This window comes from Odocoileus virginianus, chromosome 8 (genome assembly GCF_023699985.2).
Source record: "Odocoileus virginianus isolate 20LAN1187 ecotype Illinois chromosome 8, Ovbor_1.2, whole genome shotgun sequence".
Taxonomy (NCBI): domain Eukaryota; kingdom Metazoa; phylum Chordata; class Mammalia; order Artiodactyla; family Cervidae; genus Odocoileus; species Odocoileus virginianus.
In genome coordinates this window covers 73220398-73238543 of record NC_069681.1, presented here as the reverse complement: position 1 = coordinate 73238543, position 18146 = coordinate 73220398, and the positions used below count along the sequence as shown (strand labels likewise).

Here is an 18146-nt window from a genome sequence, read left to right as displayed (position 1 = left end):
CCTCCCAGGAGCCGTGTGTTTCCCGCGGGTGATGCTGGAGATGAGAGGCCAGCTCTGGAGGACTTGAATTTGATTTCTTTGAGGCGACTAGAGATGAGGGCGTGGCCCCGTGTTCACCCAACAGTGTTGAGTGGCCATCGGTACCGCAGACACAGTAGGTAAGATTTAGACCAGAGCGGACGATGGAGGGTGATCATTAGTAGCCTGGGGCTGGGGCAGGAGCACCTCGAAAGACGTGTGGTGCCATCTAAGGTGAGGCCTGGGGCTGTGGGCTGTCCCCGGGCAGATGAAGGTGCTCCAGGGAGCAGGAACCGTAATATGCAGAGGCCCCAGTGTCTGAGAGAGCTTGTGGGCAAACAAAACCGAGTGTGTGCCCTGTGTGGGGGGAGCAGAGGAGAGGGCGGGGGTGGCTGACACAAGCCAGGCCGGCACTGGGGGTGTCCCCAGGGCACTGAGTGAACCTGGACTTTATTCTTGAGCGGGGTTTCTTGGCACTGGCATGGCTGACATCGAGGACCAGATGGGTCTGTGTCGAGGGTGGGGTGGGGTGGAGGGTCGTCCTGTACTCCCTGGGGGGTGCTCAGCAGCGTCTGTAGCTCACACCCACAAGATGCCAGCAGGAGCTCACCAGTCATGACCATCAAAAGTGTCTCCAGGCATTGCTAGATGGCCCCCTCGCCCCCGGTTGGTGGGGGTGGAGAAATCTCCCCCTGTTGAGAACCCTTGTTCCAGGGGCCATGGGGAGCCGTGGAAGGGTCTTCAGCAGCACCCAGGTCCCGAGAGCAGGAACGTGCATGGTGTGGGTTTACAGCCGTCACTCCCATCTCCCTTCCCTCTGCTGGGCGAGCTTCTTGTGAGCATGGAAAACCACAGGAGAAAAAGGACTTGCTGAGTCTCTCCTCAGAAACTGAAACTAGAAACAGTCTCCTCTTCTGATGAATCAGTACAGTATCTTTATGATGCAAGAGCCCTGAACAGTTTCTGAAAGCTCAGAATCATTTTTGCATTTTAGCTCCATCAGCCTCTCTGGGCAAATCTGAGTGACCCCAGGTGAGTGAGACAGCAGGCGGGTGGCGGGGACCTTGCACATCTCCGTCGACCCACCAGGGGGCAGCAGTTCCCCAGCTCCAGGTATGGGGCCATGACGTCAGATTTTGGAATTGTTCGAGAAAAACAGGAAATCCAGATTTCTGTGTAAAATCTCCCCATGTTTAATTATTGGCAGTAAATTATGATGCAGATAAGGCATCTGCCAGGTTCAGTCAAATCATCTTAGGGATCTTTTCTGCTCAAGGGCCTGTTTGTAACCTCCCAATCTGTGGTTTTTGTTTTGATCTTTAAAAAAATAAAAATGTATCCCTTTTCTTCTTTTTGCTCTGGTTTTAATTATTTTAATTTCATTTTTTTTTCTTTAAAGTAGAGGATTGTGTTGGCTGTCTTCTGTTAGACCCACACAAATCCACTTCCATCTTCCTCCACCTCACCCTGCGTCCTGGGAGAGCTTCCGGGTGTCACCAGGTAACACTGGCGGGGTTCAGGGGAAGGATGCGAACTGGAATGACCCCCCAGGCCGCCCTCCCCCTCTGCTGACCCTCCTGCAGGAGTGGGCTCAGGTTGCCCACAGCACCCTCTCCAGGGCTGGAATCTGCACCCACTCCCGCCCTTCTAGAGCAGGTCAGCTAAGGAACCCTGACACTTCATTATAATCCTGTGGTTTTCCTTTGTTGTTGTTCAGTCGCTCAGTTGTGTCCGACTCTTTGAAACCCCATGGATTGCAGCACACCAGGCTTCCCTGTCCCTCACCAACTCCTGGAGTTTACTGAAATTCATGTCCACTGAGTGGGTGATGCCATCCGACCATCTCATCCCCTGCCGTCTCCTTCTCCTCCTGCCTTCAACCTTTCCCAGCATCAGGGTCTTTTCCAATGAGCCAGTTCTTCACATTAGGCGGCCAAGGTATTGGAGTTTCAGCTTCAGCATTAATCCTTCCAATGAATATTCAGGACTGATTTCCTTTAGGATGAGCTGGTTTGATCTCCTCGCAGTCCAAGAGACTCAGAAGAGTCTTCACCAGCACCACTGTTCAAAAGCATCAATTCTTTGGTGCTCAGCCTTCTCTATGGTCCAACTCTCACATCCCGCTCGTTCGTGGCTTACAGCGTGCCAGGAGCGCCCTTGGGCTACAAGCACGATTAGATGTGGTCTGTTCTTCCAGGAGCTCCTGCTGAGCAGGAGGAGAGTCAGCTCAGACTCACATCTCAGGCAGCAGGTAGGTAGCCTTTCAAGTCAACGTCAAGGAGAAAATCAAGCATGATCAACACTATCTGTAGGGGAAACAGTCCCTCGGGGAGTGGTAGGTACCTTGGCATCTGAAACCATGCGCCCTAAGTAGCAACAGTGCAGCCAGCCCCCCGCAGCAATCTACAGATGGCCGCTCAGCACCGAGAAAGCACTCAGCGTGGCTTGCATTCTGAGGTCAGGCTGTACAGAAAATACAGTTGTTGCTCGAAACGTGGGTGTGAGAGATGCTCCCAGCATGCGATGTTTCCAGCATGAGAATCAGAATAGGTGCACACGTGCCCAGATCCACACTCCAGGGCATATGTGTACGGTGGGGAGGGCCGACAGAACCCATGTTTTGTAGGCATGGTTTTCCTTGAGTTCCTACAGTTGAATTCACTTGAGCTAAATGCCTACGGGGCGGGACTCAATTGCAAAACAACGAGTATGGTGCCACGTAGCAAAGGCGATGCTCTTTCAGAGGAGGTGAGACAAGTCAGGAGACAGACACATCTTGCTCGCTATGTATAAACCAGAGTTAAAGAGTAAAGCAGAAACGACCCCAAACTAAGACATTCAAAGGAACAGTGACAACGACAGCAAAGAGATTAAGAGGGACAAAATGTTAAGATGTAAATTCAAAAGGATGTTTTGTTTTTAGGGAAAAAATGATTAAGATAGGTGAAAACTAAAATGTGGATAATAAAAGCATGTCAGCGTAAAGAAATTAAAATGATTTACAAGTCACGATAAAAGGAATTTTTAAAAGATAAAAGTTGAGGCAAAGATAAACAGAACAATTTTAAACAGTGGCTGGAAGGAAATGAAGGCAGTTAAAGATGGATAACAATATAAACCAAAGACCAGAGGGAAAAATAAAGACTAGAAAAGGAAAATAAGCAGTAGTTTATGTGCTAACAGAGAATATTTTTGAAAAGTACCCAAAAGGAAGCTATCTTCAGGGGAACGTGATTGAAAGGACGAGGCAGCAGCTGGAAGCCAGGGGTGAGACCAGGACCATCCTCTGACCATGGTGCCTACAGTGAAGGGGTCGGCTGGTGCCATGGACCCTGGGGCCCAGGAGACTCCCTGGGCCTCCGGCCAGCCCGTCTGTCATTTCTGCTTCTCCTGCAGGACTGGCGCGAGCCTGGACGTGCCTTCTGAAAGAGCTGATGCCGCCAGTCAGCCTGAGTCTGCCTTGAGCCCCAGTGCCCAGGAGCTCCCACTCTGGGAGGCAGTCTGTCCCCACCACACCCTCTGCCCGCTCTGACCACTGCAACGGGATACCTGATGCACACACTCCTTCCAGGGCACAAATGCCATTGAGCGGGGCTGATGGGAAAGCCTAGCGTGAGAAGGTGGGCGAGAGAGGGAAGAGGAATCTTGACGGTCTGTACTGTGTTCTTGGTGCTGCACGGATGCTGCTTCTCTTGGGGACCCTCCTGGCCAGCCACCATGTGAATTGTGGCTCTGTTTCAGTTGCACAGATGTGAACCCAGAGGCCCGGGTCCCTCTGCCTATCCCCTCTCTAGCCTCTGCAGCTCTGGTGCTGACTTCAGAGCTTTCTCCATTGATCCTCAGCTCCTGGCCGCACTTGGCATTGTCTTTGTGCTCTTTTCTGCCCATTCATTCTGTGTTAAGTTGTGCCTGACTCTTTGTGAGCCCATGGGCGGTAGCCCACCAGGCTCCTCTGTCCATGGGATTCTCCAGGCAAGAATACTGGAATGGGTTGCCATTTTCTTCCCCAGGGGATCTTCCCACCCCAGGGATCTAACCTGTGTCTCTTATGTCTCCTGCACTGGCAGGCGGGATTTTTACCACTACTGCCATTCTGGCCACAGTCAATTCTGACATGTGCTCAGCTTCTCTCCAGATACACATGTCTTACGCAGACATTCTGTACCCTAGTATCAAAAGATGGAACCTCTGGCGTCAGATTTCATGCCACCCCCATTTTGCCTACTAAACATGAGAAAGCCTCCCAGGAACCCCTAAAAACCAAGCTCCTCAATTTCCTTTTTGCATTGATGTTTAGATTGTCAAGACACCCCCAATCAGGAATGGAAATCATCTCAGTCTATGATGCTGAACTTTCAAAGAAAGGGAAGAAGAGCCTTTTGAGACTTGAACTGTTAATAATTGATGTCAATAAACAGCATATTCTTATCTGTTTCTGACAATTTTTTTATTTAAAAAAGAAAGTGGGTAAGTGCTCTGTCGTGTCTGGCTCTGTGCAACCCCATGGACTGTAGCCTGCCAAGGCTCCTCTGTCCATGGGATTTCCGAAGCAAGAACGCTGAAGTGGGTAGTCATTTCCTCCTCCATGGATCCTCCTGATCCAAGGATCGAACCTGTGTCTCCTGCTTTGATAGATTCTTTATCACTGAGCCACCTGGAAAGCCCTTTAAAAAGAAACCATGTAGGCAAGAAAGGGTTGAAAATAAAGACTAACGTTTTGAAAATAAGTGCTTTTAAAGTTTTCCCTCTAGTGGACAGAGGTAGAAATGCATATAGCCTTGAGAAAAACAGATGCCTTACTGACATCAGTAAGTCTTACTGACATAGAAAGTACAGAGAGTGGCTGCTGGGGACATCAGTTGTGGCCCTGCACACTCACACCTCGAAATGAGACTGAGTGTGGATGTGGGTCTGTAAAGGGGGGATTCAGTTACATTGAGGCCTTCAGGGGTCCTAATGCAATCTGCCTGGTGTTCTTAAAACACAGAGAGACCCCAGGACCATCGTGCACAGAATGACCAGCTGAGGACCCAGGGAGGAGGCGGCCGTCTGCAAGCAGAATAGAGGCCTCAGGAGAAACCCACCCTGCCCACACCTTGATCTTGGACGTCCAACCTCCAGAACTGTGTTTAAAGGTCTGCTACTCTTTGCATGTAGGTGGTGGGTGGAGGCACCTGGTTTCAGCTGCCTCCAAGGGCAGAACACTAACCCAACCATGGCAGGTTTGCTGCGCTTGCCCCAGTAAAATCAATTCCAACCTCAAAAAAGAAAAAAAAAAAAAAAGGCTGCCGTTTCAAGCCACCCAGCCTGTGGTATTTGTTACAGCAGCCCTCGCTGTCTCACACAACCAGCACTTGCGAACAAGCATCCCCTTGCGAACAAGCATCCCCTTGCGAACAAGCATCCCCACTGACAAGGAGGTTAAACGTCTGGGTACCACCGAGTAACTGTTCTCTACGCGAGCGTCCCGCCTCCCACAGGGCTGACGGCTGTCTGACTTCCATGAAAGTCCGGCCGGGTGCCCCCTGAGGAGGGCGGGCCCCTCGTGGAGCTACATGGTACCACCTGCTCTCACCCCAGCTGGCTTCCTCGTTGATGTCCACACACCCCATACATGGGTGGGTGACAAACATGTGTAACACTTGACAGGCAGAACATGAAAAAGAGGCAGATCCATGAAGGGAAGAAAATGCATCCAGTGCTTTCCAAAGTAAAACCTACTTAAATGTGAATATTCTGTTTTATACCTCTGGATGCACTTTCATTGGGGAATCTAACATGATCTGTAAGGGATGCATGTTCAGGCCATTTCCTCACCTGCCACCTTGTCAGGGAAGTGCTATTTTCATGAACTGTCTTCCTTTCAGAAGAGTGATGCTTCCTGTATCAGAAACGAGCCATGACCCTGTGGGTGAAGCTGACACAAGTGATGATAAAGTGGGTCCCACGAACACGGAGCACATTCCAAGGGGACTTTTCAAGCCACTTGGGCCAGCAACCAATTCACTTGTCCCTGGACCCGGCTTCTCTCTGCGGTCACCCCTCTCAGTATCTCCTTTCCAGCCTCAGCATCCACCTGTGAACTCTCGTTGACCAACACCTCACCCTCCCCTCTAAACACACGTGCTGAACCACTTCCCTGGGCAGGCCCTGCTCGCTCCTGGGGTCAGGCTCTGCCCAGGATCCAAGACACCCTGGCCCGGGAGGCTGGGGATGCATGTTAACCATGTGTAAATACAATCGCAGAATTGAATTTGACCCTTTTCCAACTTTAGGAAATTGATGTCCATTCTGAATCACTTTGCTTCCCAAGTGGCTCAGCATTAAAGAACCCACCTGCAAAGTAGCAGAAAGGACAGGAAATGTGGTTTCGATCCCTGGGTAGGTTCCCTGGAGAAGGGAGTGGTTACCCACTCCAGTATCGTTGCCTAGAGAATCCCATGGACAGAGGAGCCTGGTGGGCTACAGTCCATGGGGTCACAAAGAGTCAGATACGACTGAGCACACACACACCTGAAACACTGTAAATCAACAATACTTAAAAAATTAAAAATAAAATTCCAACAAATTTTAAAAAGCATTCCGTTTAGATTATCAAGAAAATATGAACAAGTAACTCTGCGTCTCTGGCCTGGATGCTGGATGAATCTGATGGGGATGGGGGAGCTGTTGACCAGAATGAGCCCCACTGAGTCCTGAGATGTCAACCTTGGGTCAAGCATTGGGAAGCATTGAATGACAAATGTCCCCTTTGACAACAGTCTTTCCTGAAGCAAAGGCCTGGGACCACCAAAGGGAGTAAGAGGGGCTCCGCTCACCTGGAGGGAGTGCCCTCTCTGAGTTCTAACCTTTCTGGTGACAGCCCCTCCTTCTGACCCCCAGCTCTGACCTGGGAAATATAACCAACCAACCAGACCTGGCAGAGGGACCGTTCCGATGTGCTGAGCAGCCAACCGAGAATAACTCTGTGTCTCTTTCACTATTACTTCACTGTCTAAACTCCCCCGGAATTTTCTTGAATACGTAAGTACTTCAACAAATGTGTTACCCTTTCTTCCTCAAAAGGACACTGTAAGAGCCTAGTTTCATTTAGTTCAGTCAGAAGGAAATGGCAACCCACTCCAGCATCCTTGCCTGGAGAACCCCATGGACAGAAGAGTCTGGCATGCTGCAGTCCATGGGATCACAAAGAGTTGGACACGACTTAGCAACTGAACAACCAGGCACTTACGTGAGGAATCATCTTAGGGATCTATCTGTCTGTCTGTCTCTGTTTACAATGCTTCCCCCAGCCCTGGAGGCTCCATTCTTGTGGTACAAAAAAATGGAAAATGTCCCATCAGTAATTTGAACATATATTGAAAAAATAATATTTCAGATATACTGGGTTAAATAAAATATATTAAAGTTAATTTCACCTTTCTTTTTTTGTTTGTTTGTTTTTCTAGTACCACTACTGGAATATAGAGAAGTCCATCTGACTGGGATGTTTCTATTGGGCAGCACTGGTCTGCGGGGCCCTGCATGGTCTGATCCTGCTGGCTCTCCTGGCTTCATCTTCTCCTCTTCTGCCTCACTTGCTTGTCCCCACCACACTGGGCTCCTTGATGCTTCTTCAAGGCATCCAGCAGGTTCCTGCCCCAGGACCTTTGCATGTGCTCCTCTATTACATACCCACCACATGTCTGTTCCCTTTCCTCCCATTTCCACTCCATGGTCAACTGCATAACAGTGGTGACTGCCCTGGCCTCCCTCTCTAAAAGGTCACCATCACCTCCAGAATTCCTACCACTCTCCCCTGCTTTACTGTTCATACTTAATATGTATCTCCAGCCAAAGTCGTGCTCACCTATCTTGTTTATGATCTGTGTCCCCATCAACAAGAAAGCTGATACAGGTGGGGCTTTTGTCTCTTTTGTTCCCAGCTGTACACTCTGTACCCAGAAAGAACAGTGCTTTGAACAGAGTAACATGCAATAACTATTTATTGAATGAGAAACTACAGAATGCAGGCTTTTAGCCCCAGAGTTCTCACTCCAAAGGTGAGAAGTCGAGTATATATAACAGATTAAAGATGGTACCATGGTGCAGGGACGGGGGAAGCAAAGGAGAGACCAGAGGTGTGGGGCAGGGGTCAGAACTCGGCCAGCTGAGGAGGCCTGGCCCCAGCCAAGAGGTTCTCATACCCACTCAGTCCTGCTGTCTGATGCTGGTGGGGGTGGGTGGAGGGCAGAGCTGGCTAGAAAGGGGGAAATGAAGAATTTGTATTTTTCGAAAACTTTCTATAAGATTTGTGGGGCTCACTCACTGAGACCAGCCCTTGGAGCTTTGGCTTGTCTTTACGGTGTGATTGAACACAGTGGAAGAAGAACAGCCTGGCTTGTAGGGCAAGTGGCCCAGAACTTGCTGCAAAGCCCACTTCAGAAATGCCGATTACAATTTGTGTTGCATCCCGTCCCCAGGAAACCCTGTTCATATAGCACCTCAGAATGCATTCAGCTCCATCAGTGAATGAATGAGCAGACAAAATGTGGTCCATCCATACAATGGAATATTATTCAGCCTTGGAAAGGCAGGAAAGTCTGACATCTGCTGCAACAGGGATGAACTCTGAAGACTTCACTCGGTAAGAGAAACCAGACACAAAAGGACAAACACTGTACGATTCCACTTACCTGAGGGACTAGAGCAGGCAAATTCATGGAGACAGAGAGCAGAAGGTGGCTGCCAGGGGCTGGGGGTGGGGAGAACGGGGACTTGGTGTTTAATGAGGACAGAGTCTCCATTTGGGAAGATGAAGTTTCATGCATGGATGGCAGTGATGGTTGCACAAGTATGAATGTATTTAATGCCACTGCACTGTACACTTAAAAACAGTTAAGATGGGAAATTTTATGTCTGTATATTTTACCAAATCTTATAAGAGCTTATGGGCTTCCCTGGTAGCTCAGAGAGTAAACAATTTGCCTGCAATGCAGGAGACCCACGTACGGTCCCTAAGTCAGGAAAATGCCCTGGAGAAGGGAATGGCAACCCACTTCAGTATTCTTGCCTGGAGAATCCCATGGACAGAAGAGCCTGGAGGGCTACTGTCTATGGGGTCACAAAGAGTTGGACATGATTGAGCAAATAACATTTTCACTTTCACAAGTGCTTACAAGTCTCTTGGGCTGGGGCCTGAGAATCTGTATTCCTAAGGAGGCCTCTGAGCTGATGTTACCTGCCTGGGGGAACCTCCAGGTTGTGTTGGCTTCACCAACACAAGTGAGTTCAGCACCACTGAATTCCCCACCTCACAGTTTCTGGGTCCAGTGTCCAACCAGGGACCAACGTCCTGTCTGCCACACGCAAGCTCAGTCCTCTCGGTTAGTACCAGTTTCAACAGTTCACACAAGGGGCACCCCCTAGCTCCCCACCCTGCCTTCAGGGAGGGGCCTCTCTCCTTTAAAGACCATTGGGAAGGAACCTGACTTCGATAGCAGTTTCACGAAAGCATTCACGCAGGAACTTCTCACATGTGTGAAGGGGAGTGTTCTCTGGGTAGAAGTGTGTAAGAACTGATTGTAGAAAGCTTGCACAAATCAACAAAAAATGAGTAACACCCTCACGGGAAAAAGGCCAAGGGTAGTCTTAAAGAGGCATTTGATAAAATATTAATAAGAAATACAGATGGCCAGTACGTGTCAAAAGTGATAAATCTCATGGGTAATCAAACAAATGGAAGGAAACATTACAAGAATGCATTTTTCAAATACTGGTTTGGAAAAAAAATTAAAAGAATAATAACCAGTATTGGCAAGGGTATGAGGAAAATGACTGCCTTTTCAGATTGAAGGGACCATAAACAGGTACATTGAAGGAACAATCTGGCGAGATGCAGCAAAAGTCCCTGTAAGGAACACAATCTTTATAGTATTCTCTTTCTGGGAGTTGTTTTGGGGAAGCAAGCAAACCTGTGCACCAAGATATAGGCACAAGGTGATTCACTGCAGTGTTGTTTAGCGTAGCAAAAATAATGCACACCTCCTAAATAAGTGGTAGAATACAGTAATCTATCTATGGTTGTAAAGGGGTACTCCACAGCCATCCTAAAGGATACCACGGATTCAAGTTCTCTCCTACCAGGAAGGATGTCCAGCATACGTGTGATGGAAAAGCAGTTTAGAGAGCTACACATATAATGCGAAAGAAATTTGTTTCTAAAGGACATTCATATTTACATTAAAGGTCAGGAATCCGGGTTACTGTGCTTATCCCTGGGTGGAAAGATTTAGATTATTTTAGTCAAATCTCTGACTGTTGCTTATCTGTAATATCTACTTTTTCTACAATGATTATGTATTACAAGAGTTTGTTGTTGTTTTTTGAATCTCCCATTTTGGCACATGAAGAGGAGCCCACAAAGGAAACCAGTTGCAAAGATGAAAGGTGTTTGTTGACCAGACTGAGTTCTCGTGTATCATGGGGGGCGGGGGTGTCACTGCGGGCGAACGGAAAGGCGGTAATTAGGCTGAACCTTAAGGGAAGGGGCATTCAGGGGAGACGCAGAGTAGTAGGCGGCCACCGAATGCCACGGGGACCCCAGGAAAAACAAACGCGGGATGCTGCGGGGAGAGGCAGCCCGCCTCCTGCCCCCCGCCCCACCCGCGGGCATCTCCGGACGCGCAGCACCCACGGGTCCAGGTGGGGACCTGGGCCCCCGGGGACGCTGCCCCGCGTGCGCGGGGTGCCCCAGCCTCGCCCGCCCCGAGGCCGCCCCTGCGCGCGTCCCCACCCCGCGCGTGACACCTGGGGGTGCGGCCCCTGCCACGGGCGCAGCACCCCACCCTGCCCTACCTCCCGCCCACAGGCGGGCTTGGTTCCCACGGTAACCTGGACACCGCCCCGCGCCGCGCCAAGGGAGCCGCAGCCCCGCTGGGGGCAAGGTCACGGTCACGGTCACGCTCGGCGCCGGGAGGAGGGGAGGGGCCAGCAGCCGGCTCCGCCCAGCGGCCGCTCCCCCACCCCCCGCCCCGGGGAGGGACGCGGGCACAGGGGCGAGTCCGGACTCTCACGGGCCCGCGGAGGCCACGTGGGGACGGCCATCCGCCTCCCCGGGGTGCGCGGTCTGCGCTGACCAAGGCGGGACTCGCGCCACGGCGGCCTCCGCTCCCCCGTGACGATCCCGCACCCTAAAACAGGGACGGCCGGCTGGGGACCCGAACTGCAGCTCGGTTACCCAGAACTCACCTTTTCAGCAAACTCCACCAAACCGAACACAACCAAGAACTGGTTGGGAAGCAGAAAAACCTGCCGTGGGGACAGGGATTTCTAAAGCCAGCCGTGAAAAGCGGTGGTGAGCCAGGGAGCTGGGCCCTTGGGAAGGGCCACCCCCGCTGCTCCCCGATGTCCCCTGTTTGCTGAGAGCCGCAGTTCTCGACAGCAGAAATTGACTTCTGCGGCTGGGAACGCTGGACGTCTGGGATCCGCGCGCAGCTGGGCAGGTTCTCATGAGGCCCTCTTCTGGGTTGCAGACCACAGACTCCTTGTGTCCTCACATGAGTGGGGGGGCTCTCTCATTTCAGTTCGGTCGCTCAGTCGTGTCCGACTCTGCGACCCCATGGACTGCAGCACGCCAGCCCTCCCTGTTCATCACCAACTCCCGGAGCTTACTCAAACTCATGTCCAGCCAGTTGGTGATGCCATCCAGCCATCTCAGCATATTGGGCACCTATCGACTTGGGGAGTTCATCTTACAGTGTTATGTCTTTTCACCTTTTCATACTGTTCATGGGGTTCTCATGGCAAGAATACTGAAGTGGTTTGCCATTCCCTTCTCCAGTGGACCACATTTTTTCAGAACTCTCCACCATGACCTATCCGTCTTAGGTGGCCCTACACGGCATGGCTCGTGATTTCATTGAGTTAGACAAGGCTGTGGTCCGTGTGATAAGTTTGGTTAGTTTTCTGTGATTGTGGTTTTCATCCTGGGGGTCCCTTTAATGAGACCACTCCTCCCATTCACAAGGGCTCCACTCTCCTGACTTAATAACCTCTCAAAGGTCCCACCACCTCAGACCATTACCTTGGAGGTCAGGATGTGAACATATAGATTTGGGGGGACACAAGAATTTGTGCATGATATCCCCCAAGCCAGTTTGGTTATCTGGTTTCCTGGCCAACACAAAAGCCAGGGGGCAAAGTGGAGCCCCTCCCAGACCCCTCTTATTTGGCTACACCCTGCCCCTAGCCTCCAGGAATATTGGCTGCTATGGACTCACAGGTGTCCCCTTCTTTGGAGACTTGTCTATGGTCAAACCAGATCTGACTCATCCTGGGGATGGTTACAAGCATCTGCTGTCCCCACCCCCAAGCAGCCTACAGCCAGTGACTGACTGGCGGAGGAGTGCCAAGGTTGGCTGCTTTGCGTCCAGGTGCAAGCTACTATATGCAGTCCGGCTTCAGGGCTCCCAGCCGAAACCGCACCTTTCACAGCCCCCACTGCCCAGCCCTGCTCCTTTTCTGCTGTCTTCCTGAGAGCTAGAAATGAGAGCTTAGAAGAGACTGTCCAAGCCAGTGTCCCCAAATCTGGCTGGACAGCTGCTTGTTGAAATGCAGATTCCAGGACCCACTCTAGACCTTAGGTGGTGTTAGTTGCTAAGTCTTTGAGACCCCATGGACTGCAGCACGCCAGGCTTCCCTGTCCTCTGCTATCTCCTGGAGTTTGCTCAGATTCATGTCCATTGAGTCGGTGATGCCACCCAACCATCTCATCCTTTGTCGTCCCCTTCTCCTCCTGCCTTCAATCTTTCCTAGCATCAGAGTCTTTTCTAATGAGTCGGCTCTTCGCATCAGGTGGCCAAAGGATTGGAGCTTCCGCTTCAGCATCAGTTGCTCCAGATCTACCATGTCAGAATTTGGTGTGGGAGGTAGGAATCTGTATTCTCAGCAAGTTTGCCAGATTATATGCTGCAGCTGGTCTGAGACTGGCATCTGAATGAGAGGATCTCTCCTCTGAAGGGAGGACCATACTTGTACTTTTTCATAACAATGCCTCTGAGAGATCAAGACACTGTTCGAAATGTCAGAGCTTCAGAGACTACCTTTCAGGGCTGCTCGCTCCTCGGTACGGCCAGCAGAGTCAGCCCTGCTGGGCCTCACGTTCAAGAATGCTGCTGCTGCTGGGGGTTACTTCCTGCTCTTGCTCCTGAAAGGTCAAGTGCACAAGTGCTGGACCCTGGCAAAGCCTGCACTGCTGGAATTTGGGGGGAGTCCCTGTTCAGTTCAGTGGGGGCTGGCATGGACTCACCTTGTGAGCACAGCCCTGGCCAGGGCCTGCCTCTGCCAGTGCTGGGGACAGCCCTGAACATCTCCTTCGCTCTTGAACTGATGAGGCTCTGGGTGCCTCCTCGGTGCGGGTGCCACGGGCCGGCCCGTGACAACTGTTCCTAATTGTGAAGGAGCTCAGACCCCACCTCCACTGGAAGAATGGCATAGCCTCCTCTGCCTCACAGCCTGGGTTTGCCTTCTCCTTAAAGAAAAAGGAGTTTTGACCTCCTGTCATTTAGTGTTTGAAAACAGCACCTCTCTATAATTACATATGGGCTTCCCAGGTAGTTCATCAGTAAAGAACCTGCCTGCAATGTAGGAGACACAGAGACGTGGGTTCGATCCCTGCTTTGGGAAGATTCCCCTGGAGGAGGTCATGACAACCCACTCCAGTATTCTTGCCTGGACACTCCCATGGACAGAGGAGCCTGGAAGGCTATGGTCCATAAGGTCACAAAGAGTCAGACACTACTGAGGACATACATGCACTCATAATTATAGATGGATAGATGATAGACATATAAAATGTGAGTGTAAGGTAGTTCTGTCTGTCTATCTATGTCTGACATTTATCTGACCAATTCCTAACCCATCAATAACATCTACTTTTCTTCAATCTATCACCTGATACAAATAAAAATATTTTTCATATCCATGAAGAGGCTAGTAGCAACAGCATCACCTAGAGGCACACAGACCAGTTTTACTTCTTAGCGTTTCATTTCATCCCATGATACACTGTGACTCAGAGAAACAGCTACAAATAAACATGGACAGCATTATTCTGAAGGAGCGCATAACAACTGGAGCTAGAGCCGCGGCAACCTACGTGCTGGGGGCAGAGAGAGGGAGGCCAGAGGGGGAACATCCCAGGGCTTAGATGTCCCTGGAGCTCTTTGTGGGAAATGAACCAGCGTCCAAAAGTCAGAAATCCCACGACAGCTGCTCGGGGCCACTGATGCCCATGAAATCCAACCGCCATAAATCCAGGGCCTGGGGGGGGGGGGGGTGTGTGTGGAGGGAGCTGGATGCATGAATTTGGAGGCAAAATGAGGATTTTCCAATATCAAAGCAACACACCCAGAGAGTCAGAGACTCCTTGGCGCGCTTGAAAAATCAAAGGCATGTGTAGGGTCCTGCTCACCCAGCACGCGCAAGGGCCCTGAAGTGTGGATTCCGCCCCACCCCCACCCCCCGGCAGTGGCCCTGCCCAGGAGCCCTGGAGACTCTGTGGGGCCCAGTCTTTGGTCTCAGAGAGCAGCGGGGAGGCGTAGGGACAGGACGGGGCATGCGTCATTCTGTCAGAGGCGTCACCAGCTGAGGAGTCAGCCAGGCGGGATTCCTGCCTCCTGGTCACCGAGGCTCCTTGGCCGACACCCTGAGGCTGGGCGAAGTCCCAGCCCCACAGGGCTGTGCCCTCTCCTCCTCTTGTCACCAGTGTTACAGCCTGGTGTGTGAGTCACGGCACATCACATCATCAGATGGGTAAGAGGGCGGCAATGGGGCCTTCCTTGCTGCTACTTCCTGCTGCAAGCCTCGCGCTGAGTGTTGGAGGCGGGGAAGGTGTGTGGACAGGACCAGCCAGGCAGGCTGCTGGTGCCCCAGGAGGACGCTGAGAAAAGCCCCCTTGCCCTAACATACCTTTCTCATTAGGAAACCGTGGTGTCTGAGTTCCTGCCAGGAGAGTTACTTATTCAATTAAGTTACTCCAGAAAGTACAGCTTAGCAAGGAGTAAGGAGTTGATGTAGCAATTCGGTGAACGGCCGTTTGGTCTCAGGTAGTTCACAGGATGAGCTAAACAGCAGAGCAGGTGAGCTTGGGCGGAGGGAGTCAGGACCGCGGGTGTGGCTGGGAGGACAATGAGAGAATGCGGCAACTGGTGGGCAGAGAATGCTCTGGGCAACTGGATGGGAGGGGGCAGAGGAGGCAGGGAACAGAGTTGTGGGGGGTGGTGGGCAGAGCTGGAGCTTCCCATGTGGCAGGAGTGGTAAAGAACTCGCCTGCCAAAGCGGCAGACTTAAGAGACACGGGTTCGTTCCCTGGGTGGGGAAGATCCCCTGGAGAAGGAAATGGCAACCCACTCCAGTATTCCTGCCTGGACTATCCCGTGGACAGAGGAGCTTGGCGGGCTACAGTCCATGGGGTCACAAAGAGTGGGACGTGACTGAGTGACTTAGCACGGGGGAGAGCTGGTGGGAGCAGGACAGGGGGAGTGAAATAGGCTCTTCTAGGCTTAGGGTCTTGCACAAACATAATTTTCATACAACGGTGATGTCACCTTCTATATGCAATTTCTGACTGTTAAAACAGGGTGGAAGAAATGCAAGCAGAATCAATCCAAAAAGCAGCACAAAATCACCCTGAAAAACAACTTGTTTTCATCCCCAGAAATCATCGGTTGATTGTTATGCTCAGGATCTGGACAAAAGAGTACTTTACAGCTTGCCAATCAAAGACGTCTAAGTAGGACACAGAGAGCAGGCAGAACACAGGCAGGGAGGTCACGGCAGCACGTGTAACTCTGGAATGCACAGCTGCACTCCGCAGCTGGGGGCTGGGAAGGAGCAGCGCGGGTCCCGTCAGCCCAGCCTGCCCTCTTTCCTGGCACCTTCAGAGCACCAGCCAGTTGCCGAGCCCCACACCCGGAGTCTTGAGGTGTATGAAGATGAAGATCTGGTCCTTCTCAGGAAGGTCACCATCCAGAGGAGGTTAAGGAATACAGGCTATGGAGTAGAAAGAGCACTGATGTGAAGGCTGCCATCAGAATTCAATTTCACAGCCCCACTCTGAGCAACTGTTTCATTTTCTGTAACAAAGAGTAATAATATATACCTCCCAGAGTTGCATAAACCTTGAAGGAGCTAATAAAAAGTCTTAATGCAATGATTGATCTAATAAATGTTAACTTTCCTCCTTCTTTCCACAAATGTGTCTAATACATGGCAGAATGTGATGTGTCGCAAAAGAAATGTGTTCTGAGGATTCAGAGAATAGAGGTGCAATTACTTATAGCTGGGGAAGCTCAGAACAGAGTTCATGTACTTGGTTTTGAAGATGAGTAGATTTAGAGATGGAGGAACAGGGGAGGAGGATTTCCAGGCAGAGCGACTGGCATCCAGGGACAAAGACCAGGAGCAGGTGACCACTGCCTGGGAGACAAAGGTGGAAGCTTACCAGGGTCATGCCATTGAGGGTCTTGATGCAAGGCTAAACCTCAGGGGTAATCAAAAGTATTTGAGCAGGAAGCTGAGCTTGGTCAGAGCTCTGCTTTATAATTATGATTGTTATAGCTGTTTCTTGTCAACTGGAAGGTAGGCTGTTGAGGACGAGAGGCTGGAAGCATGATCTCATGGTCTTAGACGGGATAAAGGAGTGAATATGTCCCCTAACCTGCCTGACTTAGCTAATGAGCTAATAAGCTTCGACTCCATAGCTCGGCGAAGAATGAGATTAGGTCAAACAGGAAAAACAAACGAACTATGCTTGAAGAAAAAAAAAATACCTTTACTGAAGCTGGAAAATCATGACTTCTCTATGGAGTGGTGTGTCATTGGGTTGTTGTATCTATTGCTTAGAAATGTCGTCATTGCCAGTATGAAGGCTCGTGGTGAATTCTCTGAGCTTATAGGAGCCCTTAGTCCCATCCCCAAGGGAGAAGCTCAAGCATCCGAACTCAGAAGAACTGGACAGGAAGGCTCCTTACGATTTGAGTTAACGTGACTCCACATGTAATGCGCTCCACAGTTTCTTACTCGGGAAAATGAGCCGTCCATTAATCACCAGAATGGGAGGTTCTGTGGAGACGGGAACCCTAAAGCCAGATTGGAAGCAGATTTTCTCAGATACGCTGTTTGAGGTTTGCTCTTCTTTTTTATTGTTTAATTGGATGAGGTTTGCTCTTTCCTCATATACCTATGACACATTCCTTGACCTTTCAGAATTTTTATTTAATTTTAAAAGGAGTTATGATAAAAATACATTTTATCCTAAACATGGTGGGTGTTATTAAAACATCGGTCATACACACACACACACAGATACACACGCACATGTGAAAAGGGGTTCAGAGAAAGAAATAGGCAGAGAGAAGCACAGAACAGAACGCTCTTGGCAGCTCTCAGGCCAGGACCCAGTTGTGATTTAAGAGCTGCCTGTGGGGTTTCCCTCATGGTTCAGTGATTAAGACTGCACACTCCCTACACAGGATCATGGGTTCTATTCCTAGCCAGGGGATTAAGATTCTGCAGGCTGCATGATGCAGCCAAAAAAAAAAAAAAGAGCTTTCTTTTTGTAAGAATATCGAGTCTCTCAGGTCCCCGCGTGGGCTGTTGAAAACAAAGGAATTTCACAACATTTCAGGGCTGAGTGGAGGAGAGGGCGACCAGCTGCTTCCTCACTTAACACGGAGTCCCACTGGCTCCGTTGCAAACGGCAGAAATGTCAGACCAACTCGGAGACAAATATCTGCCGAAAGACGTCCTCAGGGCAGCTGAGGACACTGGGCTCTGCTCGCCCCACGTCAGTGGTGTCTGTGACCAGCATGCCTGGCCCTCCAATGCTGAGATCTCCATCAGGGAGTCTTCACAACTCTACATGACACATCATCTGGCCCATAAGGGAAAACCTGCTTTTCTCTCCTTTGAGGATAAACAGTGTCATCAGCGGGCGGGGGAAGGACTTCAGTTCCCAGAGTAAGACAGAGCCCGAGATCCTGGGCGCAAAGCTCAAGGATGGGCCATCCTCCTCGACTGAAGGTTTCCATTAGGGAGAGCTTGTGCCACCAGCTCAATGTGAATGAACTTGACATGTGACACGCTGT

At 50.7% G+C, this 18146-nt stretch overlaps 1 long non-coding RNA gene across 3 annotated transcripts in view; it reads left to right on the top strand.

Annotated features, from left to right (window-relative positions):
* The window catches only part of LOC139036353 (uncharacterized), an 8264-nt gene extending 76 nt beyond the window's left edge, over positions 1 to 8188 (top strand). Inside the window, exons 1-5 of one of the 3 annotated variants that reach the window (XR_011489098.1) lie at positions 1 to 158; positions 3415 to 3638; positions 5006 to 5153; positions 6901 to 7041; positions 7467 to 8188. The exon at positions 1 to 158 is cut by the window's left edge and continues 76 nt beyond it. This is a non-coding gene — a long non-coding RNA (uncharacterized lncRNA). Of the gene's footprint in view, positions 159 to 3414; positions 3639 to 5005; positions 5154 to 5885; positions 7042 to 7466 lie in introns of all 3 variants that reach the window. The other 2 variants (XR_011489099.1, XR_011489100.1) reach the window with 2 other exon arrangements.
* Positions 8189 to 18146: the final 9958 nt, after the last annotated feature.